A 20136-nucleotide genomic window follows, 5' to 3' on the forward strand; every position below is an offset into this window, starting at 1 on the left:
AATGAAAAAGTCAGTCTCTCCTTTGCGTGAATTTTCTCAATCATGTCCTTCCAGTCCAAACATGATGGTGGTTCCATGTTAAGCCACCTGCAAGTTATAGCTTTCTTTGCACCTGCTAATAATATTAATAGGATATAGCTATCATATTTCTTCAGTTCCTGGGGTAAATTACCCAAGAAAGTCACAGTAAAATCACAGTGTAGATTTAAGTCCATTTTAGTATTGATTTCTTTTATCACTTCTGACCAATAGGGTGCGATCTTAATACATTCCCCCGAAGACATGGAAATCTCCTGCAGACACATTCCCACAATTCCTCCAACATTTTTGCCTTTTCAGTGTTGTTACAATGTTTACTTTTTATGTTAGGTGTAATAAAAGAAACATTTCCAGGAAAATCCCTTCCACAGGCCAGAACTTGACGTGTGAATCACATAATTGCATATATTTAACCAAAGGTCATCAGTTATTGTTATTTTGGCTTCTTTTCCCATTTAACCTTAATATATGTTGTATTACATTTTCTCCCTGTTTGTAGACATGAGTATAGTTTGGATATTATTTTTTTGGGAGGTCTTCCGTTGCTCAAATCTAGTAGGATTTAAAGTATACCTGTCTTGCCCTCTTCCAAAAATTTTATACGTTTTATACTTTTATTGTAATTTTTAGATACTGGAGGTATCTAAAAAAGTCAAAATTTCCAGGTTATATTTATCTTGAAGTTGTTTAAAACTTTTTAATTCACTATTGCTTGTAATCTTCCATTAACTTGTTTTACCTTTTTGTGACCACTGTGTAAATCTCTTGTCCATCCTTGCAGGGAGAAAATCTCTATCGTAAGCAGGCCATCTTAAAATCCGAGCAGTTCTTTCAATTTTTACTTCCTTTAGGGTTAGGGTTAGTATGGCATAATATTTTATGCTATATGTCCAACGGCACTTTTATCCATAAGGGTATTAGGTCAGAATCTATGTTTTTTTTAATAAGACAATGATGTCCGAGCCAGGATTGTAGAGGTATATCACAATAAGACAGGTCTATCCCTTTCCATTTAGCTTCACATGTTGGGTCACACCAACCAACTAACACTCTCGTCTGTGCTGCTCTGCAATAGTCCTTGAGGTGTGGTAAAAAAACAAAAAAACTATCCACCCCTTTCCTTTGATAGTTGTAGTGTCTGGAATTTTACTCTTGGTTTTTGTTTAGACCAGATAAAATTTGAGATTATTCTATTCCAATCGCGCAATTGTTTGTCAGGTACCTTTACAGGCAGAGCCTGAAAAAGATAAAGAAGCCTTGGTAAAAGGTTCATCTGTATTATATCTATTCGACTATGTAGATTCATGGTTAACAACCAGCGCTGTAAATCCGCCCTAATCTCTGCTGTCAGTGAGATGTAATTGCATTCAAAAAGGTTGGATAGCTCTATATTTTATAGACTTATTGTGCCAGTTGAACCTGAACATTTTCTGAATTCTTAGTGATGGTTGATAGTTAAATGAGAGAACTTGTGTTTTCTGTGGATTTGACTTATATCGTGAGTAAATGCCGAATGTCTTGAATAAAGAAAGAACATTAGGTAGGCTAACTTCAGGGTTAGATAGTGTTACGAGCACATCGTCAGCATAGAGGCATATCTTGTGCACTGTGCCTTTAATAGTTACACCCATAATGTTCTTGTGTTCTCTGATGGCCTGCGCTAGAGGTTCAATAAAAAGCACAAACAATGTGGGGCTCAGGGGGCAGCCTTGGCGACAGCCCCTTCTAATTGTATGTTATCCGATAAATCCCCATTGATCTTAATCCTGGCAGAGGGTCACTCATACAGAGACTGAAAACAACCTATAATTTGATTATTAAAGCCAAATCTTTCCAAAGCTAAATAAAGATAGTTCCAACACACTGAGTCAAACACCTTTTCTGCATCTGAACTGACAGCTATCGATTCTGTGTTTTTCATTCGATCTATGAGGTGGAGAGCCCGTCTCACGTTGTCATGGGTTTGCCTGTTGTGAACAAAACTGGTCTGATCTGTTTCTCTAATTTCTGGGATTATGAATTCCAGCCTTTTAGCCAGTATTGTTGCAAATATCCTGTAATCAATGTTTAAAACTGATATTGGTTTGTATGAACCAGATTCTGTTTTATCTTTACCTGGCTTAGGAATCACTGAGATCACTGCTCTTCTCCAAGATGGTAGTGTTTCCCCTCCAGACACTACAAGATTAAACAATCCCTAAGCAGTGGAGTGAATAATTTTCGGAAGTGTTTATACCACTCTGCCAGGAAGCCATCCTCACCTGCCATCTTATCCCCTTTCATTTTTGAAATTGCTTTATTAATCTTCTCCTCAGTTATTTGTTGTGTTAGCCTATTATTTTGATCTGTTCCTATCGATGGTAAATCCAATGAGGCAAGAAATGCCCTCACTGAGGACGGGTCTACTGTATGAGGCTGGGTGTATAATTGAGTGTAGCATAATTCAAAAGATTTCTTAATGTGTCTTAGAGAGTCGTATGTCTTTTTATCTGTTGGATTTTGAATTTTCTGTATAAATATATCAGTTTGTTGTTTACGTATTCTCCAGGCAAGTAATTTCTTTGATTTGGGTCCATTTTCATAATAATTCTGTTTTAAATATTTAGCTTTTTTCTCTATCTGGTCTTAATATAAACAGTTTAGAGCTCGTCTTGTGTCTCTCATTTGTAGTAGGGTGTGGTCACTGTTATTTTCCATGTTCTGTATTTCTAGAGATTTTAATTTTATAGTAAGATCTTTTAAACATTCATCTTTTTCTTTTTTCTTATGGGAGGACCACATAATTAACTTCCCCCTCAGAACAGTCTTTGCTGTGTCCCATAAAATACAGGGAGAAATATCCCCTGTGTTTTTGTGATCCATATAGTCTTTGAATTCTTTTTCTACGAAGCTGTTAAATTTAGTGTCATTTAATAAGCTATTGTTAAGCCTCCACAGGGTTTCTTTACGATCATTATCCAGGTGGAGTGTCATATACACCCCCGCATGATCAGATATGTCTCTCACCCCATGTCAGTTTATTATTCCATGTTTATCAACATTTTGCATAAAGAAATAGTCTAATCTTGAATGCATCTGATGAGAATAAGAAAAAAAGGTGTATTTTTTCTCTTGAGGGTGTAAATTCCTCCATACATCAACCAACCCTAATTCTTTAAGCATTCTGTTAATGTATATTGCTTCTGTCTGGGCCTTTGTAATTTTGCTGGATGAGTCCAGAAAAGGATTTAAGTGAACATTCCAGCATATCAATATCCCAGATACTTCTGTTGTAATCGTGTTAAAATTTTTCCTAATAACCTGTTTATTATTTCCAGGTGGTCTGTACACATTCAGTAAGGTGACTTCTTTATTATCTACATATCCTTTGACCAGTATGTACTGTCCTTCTTTGTCTTTAATTTGTGAGAACTGAAAATTCAGCCTATTAGACAATAAAATCGCTACTCCTCTAGAGTTGCTTTTTGTATATGAAGAAAAGTACACATTTTTAAACCCCATTTTGCCTAGTTTTTTATGCTCAGAAATAGAAAGATGTGTTTCTTGCTCCTTCCTGGGAAAAGGCTCTCGGTTTGGGTTGGGAGGCGTCCTCCGCTGGTTTGTCCGGCGTTTCAAAAATGTTCTTCCTCATGTCATCAGACGCGTCCTGTTCATTGTTGTAAACCACAGGGCCGTTCTCATAAAACACACAAAGTCTGGGTGGGTACATGGTCTGGAAGCTAAGTCCCTTCTCTTTTAAAATCTTCCTGATTTGATTGTATGCTTTACGTTTAGCAAGGATATCACTGGGGAAATCTTGATCGAAGAACACCCGCTTTCCTCTCAGCTGTATCACTTTCTTAACCCACGCAGAATGAAGCACAAGTTCCTCCGTGGTATACTCCGGGGAAATGTATCACGATGGAGCTGGGGTTAGAACCGGATGGCGGTTTGGGCCCAAGGGACCAGTGGCAGCGCTGTATGCCCCGTGTGATGTCCATGAGGGAGAGTTCAGTTTTTATAAAATTCTCTATGAATTTTAGCAAGTTATCGCCTTCTTCTCCCTCTGTGATCCCGTGGATACGAATGTTATTCCTGCGTGAGCGGGCTTCCAGGTCAGTTAGACGTGTTTGGAGGTCTTCTTGTAGCTGGAGCGTGTGGCTCAGTACATCTTTGACATCCATGTTGAATTCCTCTACCTCGGTTATTCGCTGCTCAGCCTCCTCAACTCTGCTCATTACGTCTTTCAGGTCTGTAACAATGTCGTCAAGCCGCTTCCCCGTCTCTTTTCTAAACTCAGACATTTCCTTTTTTATGAGTCCTGACTGGTCAGTGATTTGTTTTTTGAGTTTTGTGTGAACTTCTTTCAGCTCTGTAAGAATGTTAGCTCCCATAGCGTCCATAGTTGTCCGCTGCTAGCTTGCTATCTTCAGACACCTCCTTCGATAAAACAACAGTTTCTTTCGTGTTTTCTCGCTGAATTCATCTTGTTACTCCCTGACATGACATATAAATACTAAAAACAATGTTTTATAAGTTGTTTGTCGGGGGGTAACTCGACCGTCTGGGAGCTCAGGATTTAAGCTGTTGCTCGCTCCTCCGCCATCCGGAAGTCCCTACACAGATTTTTTAACTTCAATCTCACAAATCTGATAATTACAAATTCAAACCTTCTCCGATGCCTACAAATGTTAAATAAGTACACGAGTCACGAGAAACACAGTCAAAACTGCATTTACGCACAAATCGGGTTACAAGTGCACAAGGATTTTTGAGACTTGGTTCACACTTCCAACAGCCTCAGTTTTTTTACTCTTTATTTCTGTATTATTCTTCACCTTTTGTAATAAAGGCTGTTCCATAGTAAAAAAATAAAGAAATGTTTGTCTGATTCTAAAATGTTTAAACATGTAAAGCAAGGGATGTACGCAAATTATTCATTTTCAAATACTCTCCATATCTCAGGAAGTAAGACATTACAGTTAAATAAAACTATTATGTTTGAAGAATTAACTTTAATCAGTCAAACCCATTTGCTCACGAATAAATTAAATACTTTAGTGAACAAAAATTTCTTACAGCTATTACCAGACTTAATATCTGTGTTTCACCTCCACTCATAGTGGAAAACCAGCGGGAGTTTTTAAAACGATTTGCCGGAAGACAAAGGTTCTCTCTCGGTGTACTGAACCTGGAGCGCCCGGCCAGTTAAGAGCTGGCAAGGGGAGCTGGCTGTTAATGCAGCAGGAGCAGACAAATCCGAAAACGTCGGAGCAATATTGCAATTAAGTGATTTACTGTTGAACTGAGCAGATATTTGAGATCTATACATCTACATTCTCGCCTAAAAACTTTGTAAAAAAAATCATTTTGTGTAATTTTAAGTGTAACACAGCACAAATAATTTTGCCGCCATTGCTGCTTTTCTTAACACCCTTTTTAAAAGATGCAGACCCTAAATTTGGACACAGCTGTTTTTTGTTCGACTCCGTCTAGTGGTCTGGAGCACTTCTGTTTTCAGCACTTTTTGTTTGCTGCATTTCATTTGTGGTTGTTGCCTTTTTTGTTTGCGTTTTTTTCCCTTTGCATCTCTTTTTTGTTTGCGTCTCTTTTTTTGTTTGCATGTTTTCTCTGTTGCTGCGCATTTGTACCTGTCAGCCACCATAAATTCCACCTAATTTTTCATTACCTACCGCACCTTTAATCTCCGCTAGTTAAAAAAACTACACCACCAGACTTTTCAAACCTGGACTGGATTCTTCTGCTTTAATAGCAGAATATTTAAAACCATGTTAGGGATTTGTGAAACCTGGTTCTGATTTGTGAAACTTGAATAAGTTGCAGTTTTTGCCCTTTTTCAATTTTGGTCTCACTAGAACTTCTCTAATTCCAAAACTACAACACCTAGACATTTCAAATTTGGAATGGAATATTCTGCTCTAATAGCAGGATATATAAAACGATGTATAGGATTAATGAAACCTTTATCTGATTTGTGAAACTTCAATAAAAATTAATTTCACCACTTTTTTGGATCTTGGTCAGATTAGAACTGCTCCAGCTCCAAAACTACAAGACCTAGACTTTTCAAACCTGGACTGGATTCTTCTGCTCTCATAGCAGAATATTTAAAACCATGTTTGGGATTTGTGAGACAAATCCCAAACATGGTGGCCCACCTGAACAAGCAGACAAGGATATATCAAGACCCCCTGCAGTTTAATTATTGTAGTGGAATTAAGAGTTGATGTTGCCATCATACACCTGCTTCAGTAATCCCACTGTCACAAGACTGTCTTGGGAAGGCAGACCGTCTTCAGTCAGAGGCTTCTTAACATTCAGTGCAGTACAGACTGCTGCAGAAGACCTTTCCTTGCAACAGCCATCATCAGTTACTCTTTAAAGAATTAATGAGCTACACCAACATTTAATTTCCCTTTGGGATTAATGAAGTGGTTTTCAATTAGAATTGAATTTGGAAAAAAAAATGCATGGAACAAGTGTGAATAGTATTCTGAACTTTAGTGAAGTTTCACAAATCAGATAAAGGTTTCACAAATCCCATACATAATTTTTTATATTCTGCTATTAGAGCAGAATAATCCAGTCCAGGTTTGAAGAGTCTGGGTCTAGTTTTGAATTAGAGTAGATTAAAGGTGCTGAAGCCAGTGAAAAATTAGGTGGAATTGCCCTTTAGCCATTTCCCAACTCGGATGCTGGAATCGGAAACCAACTTCAGTTTCATAGAAGAAGTAAGTACAAGTTAAACCTGCACGCTTTGCTCTCTGATTATAATGAGATATCAAGTAATTTTTAATCATTTTAGATTACATTTTATATGCCTGGTGGTTTGATACTCTGTCATCATATTTTTCTGTCAACGGGAGCTGATGTCTATGTGAGCTATGCTACTTTAGCTGTTGGCTCTATGAAGTCCTTGTATTTTTAGTGTCACACTTCAGCACAGTGTAAGAGGCTATTTTCAATCTTAACCTTAACCCTCGCTGACCTAGTTTCATGACGCTGACAAGGAAATTGATAAGTATCTTTAGGAAATTAATCCGTCCCCCCATAATACCTCCATCCTGCTGCATAATCATACAATTTTTTAGCAGTGTTGTGGTTCATTTGCTTTTTATTTATTGTCAGGTAAAGGCAGGCAAAGAAAGCCATCTGTGATAGCAGAGCATGCATATGGTTAAAATAGTTTTGGCCCGCACTTGAATGTCAAAGATAGTTCACGTCTCAATGCTGGCATTGCATGCTGGCAACACAAAGCTTGAGTTTTTGTGTTTATGTTTTCATTTTTACCGTTATTTATTATACCTCTGTCCTGTCAGTACCGCTATCAACATACATCTCACTCTATATATAAATTTACTTTGTGTTTGGGTAAATAGCGCGTACATCACTGTGAAAACAGCTATTTAACTACAGTTAATTTACCAATTAATCCTTAATCAGACATTTCCAAATGTACACTACCTCTGGATCAGGTAAGCTGGATGTTGGTCACTATCACTGAAACCATATTTTGTTGCTTCAGCAGCATTGAAGGTAGACCTGGACCTGCCAGGAACATCACCTGCAACTGCTAGACCTTATTCACCAGAAGAAACTGAAAGGTACTTTCCTCATCAATGTTGACTTCTTAACATAAATAAGGATTTACACTAATGTTCAAACAGCCTCCAGAATCTTCAGATTAAACTGTATTTGTGTCTGGATCTCTGTGAAATCCACAAAGACCCCATTTCATTGGCCCTTGAACTTTTATACATCATCTGGACAAACCTACTGTTCCTGTCTGTCTTCATTTCAAGTTGATAAATGTAGATAGTAAAATATATTCAGATAGTTTAGATTTTCACAGGACAGCAAATTTCCTTTCAATTGATATTTCTGACACAATTAACAGTTGATCTCCACAGTTCTCTCCCAGAGCCAGAGTAATTATCATCTGAGACCCCCCGTGAGCCTTCCTCGTCAACTGAGCCAGTCTTAGCCTCCTCTGTAGCGTTTCCTAGGTGTCTGAGTGCCCTCCACCATCCTTGTGGGCCTTCTTCATCCACAGAACCCTCCCATGGGCCTTTCTCATCTTTCACATGACTATGTTCAAACTAAAGACTACCTTTTCCCAATTATGCAGCTATTGATAAATTGGTTTTGTACCAAATCTGATGTAGCAAACAGGTTTGGTACATCAGATCACTAATCTGCCCCAGTTTGAATTTGTTTGTTTCAATTCATGCTTTTCAACATGCAGGAATTTCTTGTGAAAGAAGCTCTTTCATGTGCCCATGTTGAATTTGCTATTGTTCAACATGGACAAATGAAATTGTTCAAACTCTGCAGCATCTGGGTCCACAATTTGTTGTGTTTGGTCAGGACATTATCAAATTCTGCAAAAATACCACAACACTCGAGACTGCGAAAAGCAAGGGACATGTTCCAAAGGTAGATCCATGGATGATCGTATTCCTTGCGGTATCTGTCCTAAGTCAGCTGACTTTCTTTGAAATGTTCCACTGCTGCCAATATAAAAAAAAATTAGGTGAATGATTCAGCATAATATCTCTCTTCTATTTTCATTACAGTCACAAGTTCGGAATGGCGAACATTGTCATCATTTGTTACAATGATGACAATGTTCCTTAAGCCATCATCTTTCACATCACTAATCTGCCTCCAGTTTGAATTTATCCACCTAATATCACATTTGTTTGCTTGCCTTTGTTAGATCTTTCTCCCATACATTTAATACAACAGGAGCTGCCAAAGTTTCCTCTACTGTTATTAGGGTGACTGATTAGCTGGTAATAACAGTAACTAGATGAAAGGCAGTAGACTTTGATAGTAATAATTTATAAAACTATTAAGCATTTTTTTCACATAGTAACACATTGACTTGCCCTCCCTTAATCCTTGTCACCTTCTAAATATTGAAAGAACAAACTTTCAGTTGCATTACAGACACACCTTTAGTTTATTTTGACCATTTATCATCTGCAATGAGCCCCAAATGTTTACGGTTGGAAGTCCTCCTTGTCACTACTGTAATCTTTAGCCCCACTGTTTTATTTTCCAGAATTAACATATAACTGTCATAAAATGCAGTGAGAGGTGATGAGGAAGACGCTGAGGACTCAGGTTGAAATGATGAATATGATGATTTAATGATGATAAGAAGCACAAAGTCCGAAAATCCAGGGCAGCACAGAGTGAACGGAAGGCTAAAACTCACAACTGGTAGCAACTGGTGACAAAGGACAAGGCTAGATGACAGACGAGATGGTAAGACAGTTAGACAACAAGGACCCGACAAAGACACAGAAACACAGGTGGCATTAAATACACAGAGGGTAATCACAGAATGAGACACACCTAGGAACAATCAGGACACCTAAGACAACACGGAGACTGAAAACACAAGAACCTAAAATAAACACACAGAAAAACTCAAATCATGACAGTACCCACTTTGGCCCCCACCACAGTGAATGACATTTCAAGTTCTGAGGATCAAACGGATGTTGATCTGTGTTGGAGATCAACATCCCTGTTCTAAATAGTAGAACAGATTAAAAAACAAACAGCTCATGTGGAAGAGAGATTAACTACTGAGCATGTGAGTTTCCTGACCATATGGCCACTTTGTTTCTGTTTTTTTAATAATGGCCCAAAATTTATGTGCCAGCTGAGGGATTTACTTATAATGACTGAATCACTGTGGTGATCTTCTGACAGAGACAGAGATTAGTGGCTATGTCCAGATGAGGTCTATATCATGACTCATGATGTAGACCTCATCATCATGAGGTCTACATCATGATGATGAGACCTCATGACTCATCATCATGATGTGACCTCATGACTCATCATCATGATGTAGACCTCATCATCATGAGGTCTACATCATGATGATGAGACCTCATGACTCCTGACATGAGACCTCAATACTGTTGAAAACAGGAGTGTTGGCTAGTCAATGTTAGTCAATGTTTTTGCACAATCTGAAACAAGAGGAAGCAAAGTGACCTCTAATATCTATATACGAGTGTGTTGCTATGGGTCATTCTAAAGGCCTTGTTCTGAAAAGGCCACTGAAAGGCCTTTTCAGCCCCATCCTTGCCACCAGAGGGGGCTGTGTGTAACCAGCATTAGTAAACTTTCATGCAACCCACACTCTCTATATCTACCTCTCAGCTTCTTTAGTCTGCAGCCCGACTCCCATACCTCTTTTCTCTCTCATAAAACCTTCTTGTCTACAAGGCACCTACAGCATTGGAAGCTTTTTTTGTAAAGCTACCTTTGAAGTTAATGGCAAAACAATGTGCTCCAACATTAAAGCATGTAACAATACACAGTATGTCATAATGAGACAAAAGGTATTAAAAGATAACTTTATACATTGTTGAACTGTATTTTTATCTGTCCCTGATAAATATTGCAACCAGCATAACAAACAAAAAAAATAGAAACTGACAAACTACACCTGATAGAGCGAAGGCAAATCATAAACAGGGGATTCAGTGCATAATTTCTGTTCAGAAATGTTCCGTTACTTTGAAGCCACTGATAGAGCAGTGTGTGTACATGTCGGGTGGGGGAAGGGCCCATCTGCCTATTTACAGCAGCAGAAAGAGATTTTGCTAAATCGGTCTAATCCTCTGGGAAGTAATGAATAGAAGGTGTAGTAGGTGTGCTCCTGACTGATATACAGTGAGATGACTTTTACATGTCGATGAAAAACAGAAATGCTAACAAGAGCATAAGAAGGCATTTATGTCCAGTGGTAAATGAAAAGAGACTTTCATGGATCCACACACTCCAGTGTGTGTGCAGGATGGAATGCCAGATTACATGTAACTCTGTGATTGAATTAGGGTGGCTTCAAATAAAGATTCTGCTCTGCAGAACAATCTCCTCACATCAGTGTCACTGATGTCACATCTTTACACTCTGTGGACTGCTGAAATGAAACTTTTACTAAGTTCACTAAAGTCAAATGGTCAAAATACTCTTCATCACAAAGAAGTGCTTCAACTCTCGTCACTTAACATAATCAGAAAGTTGAACAGAAAGCTGAGCAGCCGTCCAACATTATTCAACCTTTGAATAACCTTTTAATCACTTTGTGCATAGAAAATATCAAATCTCAAATAAAAATCTGTGCAAGTTTTCTGTTTTTGAGAATTCAGCAAGGATTTATTTCCACATACCTTGAAGTGAGTATAAAGAGAAACTGTATCAATGCATTTGTTAATTTTAGTTGAGTTGTATCATTTCTTTAAAATAAACACAAATTTTAAGGTCTGAAGAGGAGATGTTTTTTGCAATTGTCTATTTAGAGCACAAATACCAGTAAGTCTTTGGAATTAGGTCATTCTGTTTATACTTTAGAGTCAAAATATTCAAGGTCCAAGACAAGGATATAAATAAAAATTGACAAAAATGGAGACCGAAATGGATATTCCACTTGGAAACTAATTAGGTTTGTTTTCAAGCAGCTGAAGCTGAGAGGGAAGATTAATAGTCTTTCAACTGGAGAGCTGGGCTGTATTTCAGCTCCTCCTGACCACATGGCATTGTCTGCTTGGACTTCAAACTGCCTAGTGAAGTGCATATTGATGTATCAGTGTGTGAAGGTGTAAAACACTGCAAGTGGTTGGTAAGTGGTTATTTATTTACCAACTCCAAAATTTTAATTCAAAATGGCTGCTACAAATGTAAGCTGTGATAGTTGTGTTGATAAAAATGTTCTCAACTCTTTTTTTATGTTTTATTTTTAATTATTAAAAGCTAAAATCTTGCCCTAGACAACTCAGTAAACCAACAGGAGCATGGACACTTTTTGCAGAGCAATGTCAGTAAAAACATTGCCACAATAAAGATTTTGAATTTGGCTTGTATTTTGCCAGAGTGTGTTTTATACACAAAAATATTAAATCCACATTTCTGATAATGGATTCCTGCCATCTTCACTAATTGTGACCTCAATTTTTAAAAACTCAATTTCCAAATTATGTTCACCTCCTAATTAAAAAGTTTTAGCAGAGTCCTGTGAGTAAATCTGTCTATAGTGTCCAATCACAGTCTGACACAATTTAAAATGACTGAGTGAATGAATTAATATACTTCCCCAGAGGGAAATTCACATTTCAGTTCAACCTGCCCAAACAACAAGGGGTTTGGGCAGGTTGTGGGGGTCACCCTTTTCTTAAATGAAAATGACAATGAAAATGACATTAGGTTAAATCAGAAGGGGAAGAAAATCATAACTATGTCCAAGTATACAGTGTGGGGTTGCAAAAAAACTCTGGACGTAAAGCATCATATAGACAACATAAGGATGGGAGTCCAGTGAAGGCGGTGAGTAGTGTGTGTGTATGCATTAGGGGTGTAGTTAAATCATTTCACAATACAATACGATACACGATATTCTGCTCACAATACGATATATATATCACAATATTTGGCGATCGATATGCTTCGATACACTTATGATTTTCTGAAAGATTTTAGAGGGACAGAGTGATTTTGGTGACGTTTTGTGTACCATAGACTTGGATTTAATCAGTTTTCAGTTGGATTTAATTAACTGAAAATTGATTAAAAGCATCAACTACACAGTACCTGGCTCTGATTGGGGCTTTTCTACCTTGGCCCCTGGAGTTAGCCGTGGCTGTAAGCTGTGTTCTACTCGCTGCTGGGGGAGTGGCTCTGCCTCACTCCGTAGTGATCGACTCCTGCAGCGTAGCGGTGCCTTTCCCCTGCTTGTATCTCTGAGTAGCTGCCTCTCAAACTCCCAGGATCTCATCATTCTCTCAGTCTCTGATACTCTTTGTCAGTTACTAATAAGAATGATCGATCTGCCATCGTCATCATGGCAATCCTCACTGTGCCCAGACTTCGGCTGCGGGTTTCCTCTCTTCGTCTTCCAGCTCAAAACAGAGCGCCTCTGCCGTTACTTCTTCAAGTAATCCTTTATATACAGAACAGAAACCACTAAGCTAAAACCAAATCGCAATCTCACTGAATTTGCCGCTATTCCATTCTGCTTCTCTTTCACCATAACTTGAGCAACTTTACTTAGTTTCTTAGCAACAAAATACAGCCCATTGTTATTTGTTGAAGATTTGAGATGTCTTAAAACAAAGGAAACTAATGTTGCGTTTCATTTTTTACGTTTGGAAGCTCATTCCCTTTCACATAACCAGAAAAGCCGGTTTTTGATATTTCTCTGACATTCGGAAAAATACGGTTCACTTATTTTAGTATAACTCGGTTTTACTTGACCCATTAACACAATTGAAAAACTGGTGTGTAGTGTAAAATGTGCTCTTTAAGCACAAGTTTAAAGTGAGACTGGGGGAGGCGGAGTCTTGTTGCTACGCCGTCTCAAATCAGACATATTAAAAAGAGTATAAGCCTATCGACCCCTCTGGTTTAATGGATCGATACTTGCAGATGAAAAATCGATACATATGGTAGAACAATTTAATTATACAGCCGTAGTATGCATGTATAAAAATAATGTGAACACTCTTCACAGACTTATACACAAAGTTAGAGTTTCCACCTCTCAAAACAGAGCAACAATAAACATGTTGCCAAGAAATGCTGCCAAGTATGCTCCTCACACTAATACACAACATTCTTGCTGTTGCCAGACTGACAGATACAGATTGAATATTATTTTTTTTCTGCATGTGTAAAGACAAAAAAATTGTTTGTTACTGTTGCAAAACAGACTGTATCCAGCAGCACGCACTGCTGGATACAGCATAAATTGTGCAGAAATTGTATTAAAATTTCTGAATGGGTGCTGTATGCTCTTTTTGTTTAAAGAAAGTAAAAAAAATCAATAAAAATATTCCCAGATCTAGCAAACAAAAATACTTTTGATAATCCTAGCTGAATTAAAACATGAAATGTTTGATCTGATTTGATATCAGTCATTGAGAAAAAAGTTATCTTTTTTATACTATGTAAAAAGATGTAAATAACTCAATGTAACTATATGCAGAAATGTCTGAATAACTGTTCATAACTGAATTACTGAGAATGCTCTCACAAATAAATAGAGTAATTTACATTATGTAGCTGTAACAATGCCCCCTCACCTCTTCCTGACTTTCCACTTTTCCTTCCCTCTGCTTCTTCCTCTCCTGTACTCTGGTGATTGCTGATAACACTCGTATGCTAACTTGTTGATTATCTGCCTGGCTGAGGACACTTCCCAGGCTTATTTGTTTCAGTTTAATATGTTTTTATGTTTTTGTCATCTCCAAGGTGTGGGTTCTGTTATTTTGTCACTTTCTAAGTTAACCTGAAGAAAAGTTATACAAAGATCTGAAATTCTACTCAATTTAATAATACAGAGGCAGGCTCACAAAAATGCTTATAAAAAATGTCTATGATCCAGCTTTTAATTTATGTATTCATCTTCAGGGAGTTTAATAGATGAATTATTACCTTAAAACCCATGTTTCAGTGTTTCGGCTGGAACACGGTGTGCTAAATAATAAAACATAAATTTCTGTATTCTCAAACCCAAAGCAGTCAAACTTTGGGTTTGAGGGGAGGGGAGAGCAATACGGGATATTTACGGCACCTTTGTTCGTCACACTCAGAAACTCATCTACCAGTCATGTACTGCCACAATGATTTCCGCCACCCGTTTGTTGAGACCGGGATGATGTGAAATTTATTGTGCGGTTCGTCCATAAAGCTACCCTTACACTCCTCGTAGTTGTAAGCATTAACTACTTAGCTGCCCGCCATGTTCATTCTATCCACTCACCTGTATAAATAATCCTGTAGCGCACTTCCTGTCATTCGCTTTGAACCAGCAGCTCCCGGAGGAGAAAAGCTGCCGTACTCCAGGCATTCCCCCAGTCATTTTAAGGATGCTTATTGGTCCCCCAAAAACGATGAAAACCCGGGCATTATCATCAATCAATAAAATCCCTACGGCCGAACTTGAAAATTGGACTTACGCCACAAAAGAGGTCCGCTCAACGCAAATAAAGTTCTGGCCGGAACATGGTGCGTTAAATAATACAACATAAATTAACAAAGTCTCGAGGCAGGTAAATTTTCCTCGAGGAATTTTAATAATTGAGGTATTCGAAACATTTGAGCAGTCGTTTCAGCCCTAGACTGAACCATACTGTCTGAGTTTTACCGTGTTTTCATTGAGTCAGTTTTATCTTTTTCCTTGGTATTGTGGTTTGGCCACAATACCAATACTTGGCCAAGCAACATTGAGAAGAAAGAGCTCCCTTCAGCAGATTAAGTCGTCATCTAAATTGATCGGAGAGATCCAACAATCAGTTGCATCCGTGTACATCAGCCAGTTACAGAGGATAGCATCTTGTGTTTTAAAAGAGAATTTTCACCTCCTTTACAGGGAGTGTCCACTTCGTTCCTTTGGCCAGAGATTTTTACTCCCTAAAATAAACGTCTCGTTTTTAAAGCAAGGCACTTTAAAAGCAGCTTTGATCCAACTGCTGTTACTGAAATAAGCAAACTGATTATAGTGTGTGTGCGCGTGTGTGCATGCTTGGATATAAATATGTGCTTTGTACCACTGCAAAGCAAATCTACCTTTGGGCATGGCTGGGGAGTGCATTCCCACCAGCCATGTTTAATCTGCTCTAATTTAATTCTAGTGTGTTGGTTTAGAAAGTCCGGCTCGTTTGGAGAGGTGTGATTGAACTCTGACGCGGACCAAAAAGGTAAACCCTGACCCCTCTTAAAACTTAGGTTTCAGTTCATGAACTCTGGCGTGGTTAAATTTATATGTTAGTACCAAGTGGACATGACAAGTTCTAGGATGAGGAAGCAAGCTATAACCTAGGGTATTCTGTATAAATGCAACCAAAAAGAGTCTAATGCTAGCAGGACAAATGGCTTGCTGTCCTTTACCATCGACAAAAGAGAAATCCTTCAACCACTAAAATCTGACACCACTCCACTTATGTCTGTTTTCTGAAGAAAGAGGTGGTGCTCAGGTCTTTTGAGGTTTATGTGTCATTTTCTTTAGTCGTTCTTGGTAGAATGCCACCACAGGTGAGAGGACGAACAGTTTTTTCAACTGATTGGGATTGTTAGTTTGACACAGTGCAGTGTAAAAATGAACAACACCAGCTGAAAATAAAACAAATGTTCCAATTTTGGTCTACAATTATATAATATAGAAGCTCTAGTTATGAAACTTTAAGCTAATGCAGCCCCATTTCATGTGTTTCTTTTTACAGATTTTAAAATTTTCTAACAGTTTAACAAATAAGAGTTTCCTGTATGAAGACCTCCACACCCGCTCTTCAAACAGGAAGAGGCGGAGTGGGTGGCAGAGGTTGGAGGGAAGGATGCTATCATCTGCCTCCTAATCAAGCCCACTCACACCTGGATTTTTCGAGTGCTTTTAATATGATCCAGCCCTCTGCACTGCTGGAAAAACTTACAAGAATGAGAGTGGACTCCTGCCTGGTCACCTGAATTTCCAGCTACCTCACAGTCCGATCACAATTTGTCAGGATAAATAACATCATGTCTGAAACTGTGGTCAGCAACATTGGAGTCCCACAAGAGACAGTGCTGGCACCCATCCTTTTCACCCTGTACACCTCAGACTTCTGTTACAACTCTGAAACATGTCATATCTAGAAGTACGCCGATGACACTGCCATCATGGGGTGTATCAAAGACAATAAAGAGGAGTACAGGAGCCTGGTGAGGGACTTTAAGGAGGGACAGAAGAAGTCCACTACCAGTTCTGATAGGAGGGGAGGAGGCAGAGGTCATGCAGACCAATAAATATCTTGGTCTGTCGCTGGACAACAAGCTGGACTTGACAAGTAATACAAACATCTCCATAAGTAGGCTGAGATCCTTTAACATCTCTGAAAAGCTGCTGTTTTGCCAGTGTGTAAAACAACCCCAGCAGCAGGTGGTCTTGACTACACAAGACCGAGACAAGACCAGACTTTTAGGGTCTGAGACCAAGACCGAGGGAAGTTGAGACCGAGTCAAGACCAAGACCAGCGCCCTCCGCTATATGACACAATAAAATGTGAAATATGATCAAAATTGCTTTTCAAATTTATCTGAAAGATTCACGTTCCCATAAAAACACTGATTTGTTAATTAGACAAATATCAATGTATATAATTAAATAAAATATTAATAGCTACTGCAGTGTAGGCAGAACATTACAAGAACAGAGAACGGCTCTCAGTGAGGCTCCAGTTCTATCTTTTTAGTAAAGAGGTGTTCAGAAGAATCAGATTGTTTGTGAATGTCATGTTACTATATTACAGACTTTGGTCACAACGTTGTCCCATATATGCAACACGTCAGTCAACACCTCCGCACAATAATTAATTTATAATTAAGAATAATTAAAAGAATGAAAGGGATAGGGGTTATGATTGGGGTTATGATTAAGGTATCTGTACATATCCTATTTGTTACAGCAAGAATTTCATGACATTAGCATGTCATTTCAAATTTAAAGCTCGTCAAACGATAACGATAAAACTGGAGGTGTGCCGATCAATCAGCCACCGATCATAATCGGCCGATTTCCGTGAAAAAGTGTATGATCGGTAATCACCGATCACAGTCTCTTGTTGCCGATCACCTGTATCTCATTCACAGCCTGCGTGTGCAGCTGATCTCCTCTTTCCTTCACACTGCGCAAGCGCGCAGCAGCAGTAAATCCTAAGCAATGTGATGTGGAACTGTAATGCTCTGAGAGTGAACCGGAAAGTTTGCATGTTGCGGTGGAAATTTACCTCAGGGGTGAAGCACATCAAAATGCATCAATACAATGAATCTAATGTGACATTTGAAAGACAAGCTCTTGACAGTTTGGCTACATCGAGGCTCAATGCAGGGAAAAAAAGGACATCCAGAGCGGCCAGCAAAGCACCGCACAACTACCAACACTCACCCGGATTAGTATCATGGTCAGAAAGCTAAACAAATAACCTGAAAAATAATTTAAGTCTTTGAGCTGACGAGGTAAGACGCTGGTTCTGTTCTCATTGTTGAACCGCCGCTACACGCTACTGGTAGTAATATTTCACAATATTTCGCTCCACCTGCAGTGAACTCTCACACCGAACCTCTGCTTAAAGCTGCAGCACGTAACTTAAAAAAAGGAAAAGATTTTAGATATGTATTAAAACTTTCACTGTCCTAACACAAGAAAGATAATCTCTGAAAAAATCATCGTTGTCCTCTGCCTCCTACTGTGTTCTGCAGAATTACTCCACTTGGTCAGAAACAACCAGTAATCAGCAATAATCAGCTAGCCAAGCTATCAGGAAGGATTGTTTATTTTGATGCAGCCTGCGTTTGACTTTGAATGAATGTTTCCTTTTTTACTTGACATTACTTGATAGAGGCAGATTTATTTGACTCATGTATAATTTATGGTACTGAGAGCCTTACTATGAAATATTATTTTACTGATTGAAGGTTTTTCAGTTGTCCTTTTGACTGAAAAGCTGCTGTGCTGTGCCTGGAAGTATTTTGCATGTTTTATGCCTAAATTAGGTGAATTTATTGCCAGATCATTTTTTAACTTTGTCTGATCACATAGTAGCATTTACACCTAAAGCAAAAAATTAACAATCAATCCAGGTGATTGGCAAATATCGGTCTCATTGGTGATCAGTATCGGAATCGGCAGCAAGAAACCTGTTCGGAGCATCCCTGAATAAAACCATTATAAATTTGTTATGGTTTTATTGTTTTCCCCCCTATATATTTGTGTTTTTCTTCAGCTAAACAATTAGCGGATGCATTTATTTGATGTGAATTTCAGATTTTGGTTACCAAGTAAGAGTTAAAGACTTTGTTGTTTTACTTTTATAACATTTTTGAGGCAACAAAGCTGAATTTGTGAATTCATTAGCTTCCAATTCCATAAATGGCTAAAAGGCCACTCTACTTGATTTCGCACTATCTTGAGCATATTTAATTTGTTCTACTTTAAAAACTACAAGCAAAGACATTTCAAACTTGGACTAGATTAGTACTCTTTATGCATCTGGAACCCATTTGAAACACTCCAGCTCCAAAACTACAGGAACTCAACAAAATAAACATGGACTTGATTCTTAAGTACAAATAGCTGAATAATTACAACACAGTTTGTGATTGGGGAGTCTGATTTATGAAACTTAAATCATGGACCAAATTTGTTCTTTTTTTTCTTCTTCCAGACCAAAAAAGTCTAACATTATCTTCATTGTCACTTACATTGAGAATAGTAATCTGATTTTGAAAAAGAAGGAACAAAACCACTTATAAGGGTAGTTTTACTGCACTGTACCTTTTTCTTTTACTTGAGTAATATTATTGCTAGGTATTTATTTTGCCCCCTAAAATAAGCCGATGCACCCCCTGTTAGACTCGTCTGGAGCCGGGGCTGTACATGTAAGAGAGTTTGATGGTATGTGTGAGAGAGTTTGTAAGTTTTGGCCCCTGGCCTCTCATACATCTCTGTTCACACAAGCAGAAACAGGATGTCCTGATGTTTCTGCACACAAACACACAACCTTTGACAACACAATGGACTTTTCATGCTCATCTCACCATTATAGTGCAGCTAGAATGACCCAAACCTCTCAGTATATATTAAAGGTTACCGAATTTCTCTGTACACTCTGTAAATTTCAGTCTGGGTATGAGCTCTGATATGACCACACAGGGGCGCTGCCAGGAATCCTGGGCCCCATGACAAAAAATGAAATTTTTATATTATAACAGTATAACATACTGTTATAATTTCTTGAGTGTATCTGACCCATCAGAACGTCACAATTTTAAAGGCTTGCAACTGCCTTGCTTTCTTTGGTCCAATACTGATACTAGCACAATATTCACTGCTAGTGAATTGTACATGCAACAGTCTGCCTACACTATGCAAATAGGTTGTTTACATTTTTTTATTAGTTTTAGCTTTTTGAAAGGTCTCTCCCCACCAGCAACAGTCACAGGCAACGTGCAAAATATACATGAAGCAAGCCTGACTTATCAAAAAATGCTAAGTAGTTGCATTTTGTTCAAGCTGCAGTATAACTTTAATAAAAAATATGT

The 20136-nt window shown here is 38.3% G+C and overlaps 1 long non-coding RNA gene across 1 annotated transcript in view; it reads right to left on the reverse strand.

The window, feature by feature from the left end:
* LOC103154339 (uncharacterized) overlaps nt 1–20136 on the reverse strand; it is a 48304-nt gene that overhangs the window by 24532 nt on the left and 3636 nt on the right. The window lies entirely within an intron of this gene.

Source organism: Poecilia formosa, unplaced genomic scaffold, assembly GCF_000485575.1.
Source record: "Poecilia formosa unplaced genomic scaffold, Poecilia_formosa-5.1.2 Scaffold382, whole genome shotgun sequence".
Classification (NCBI taxonomy): domain Eukaryota; kingdom Metazoa; phylum Chordata; class Actinopteri; order Cyprinodontiformes; family Poeciliidae; genus Poecilia; species Poecilia formosa.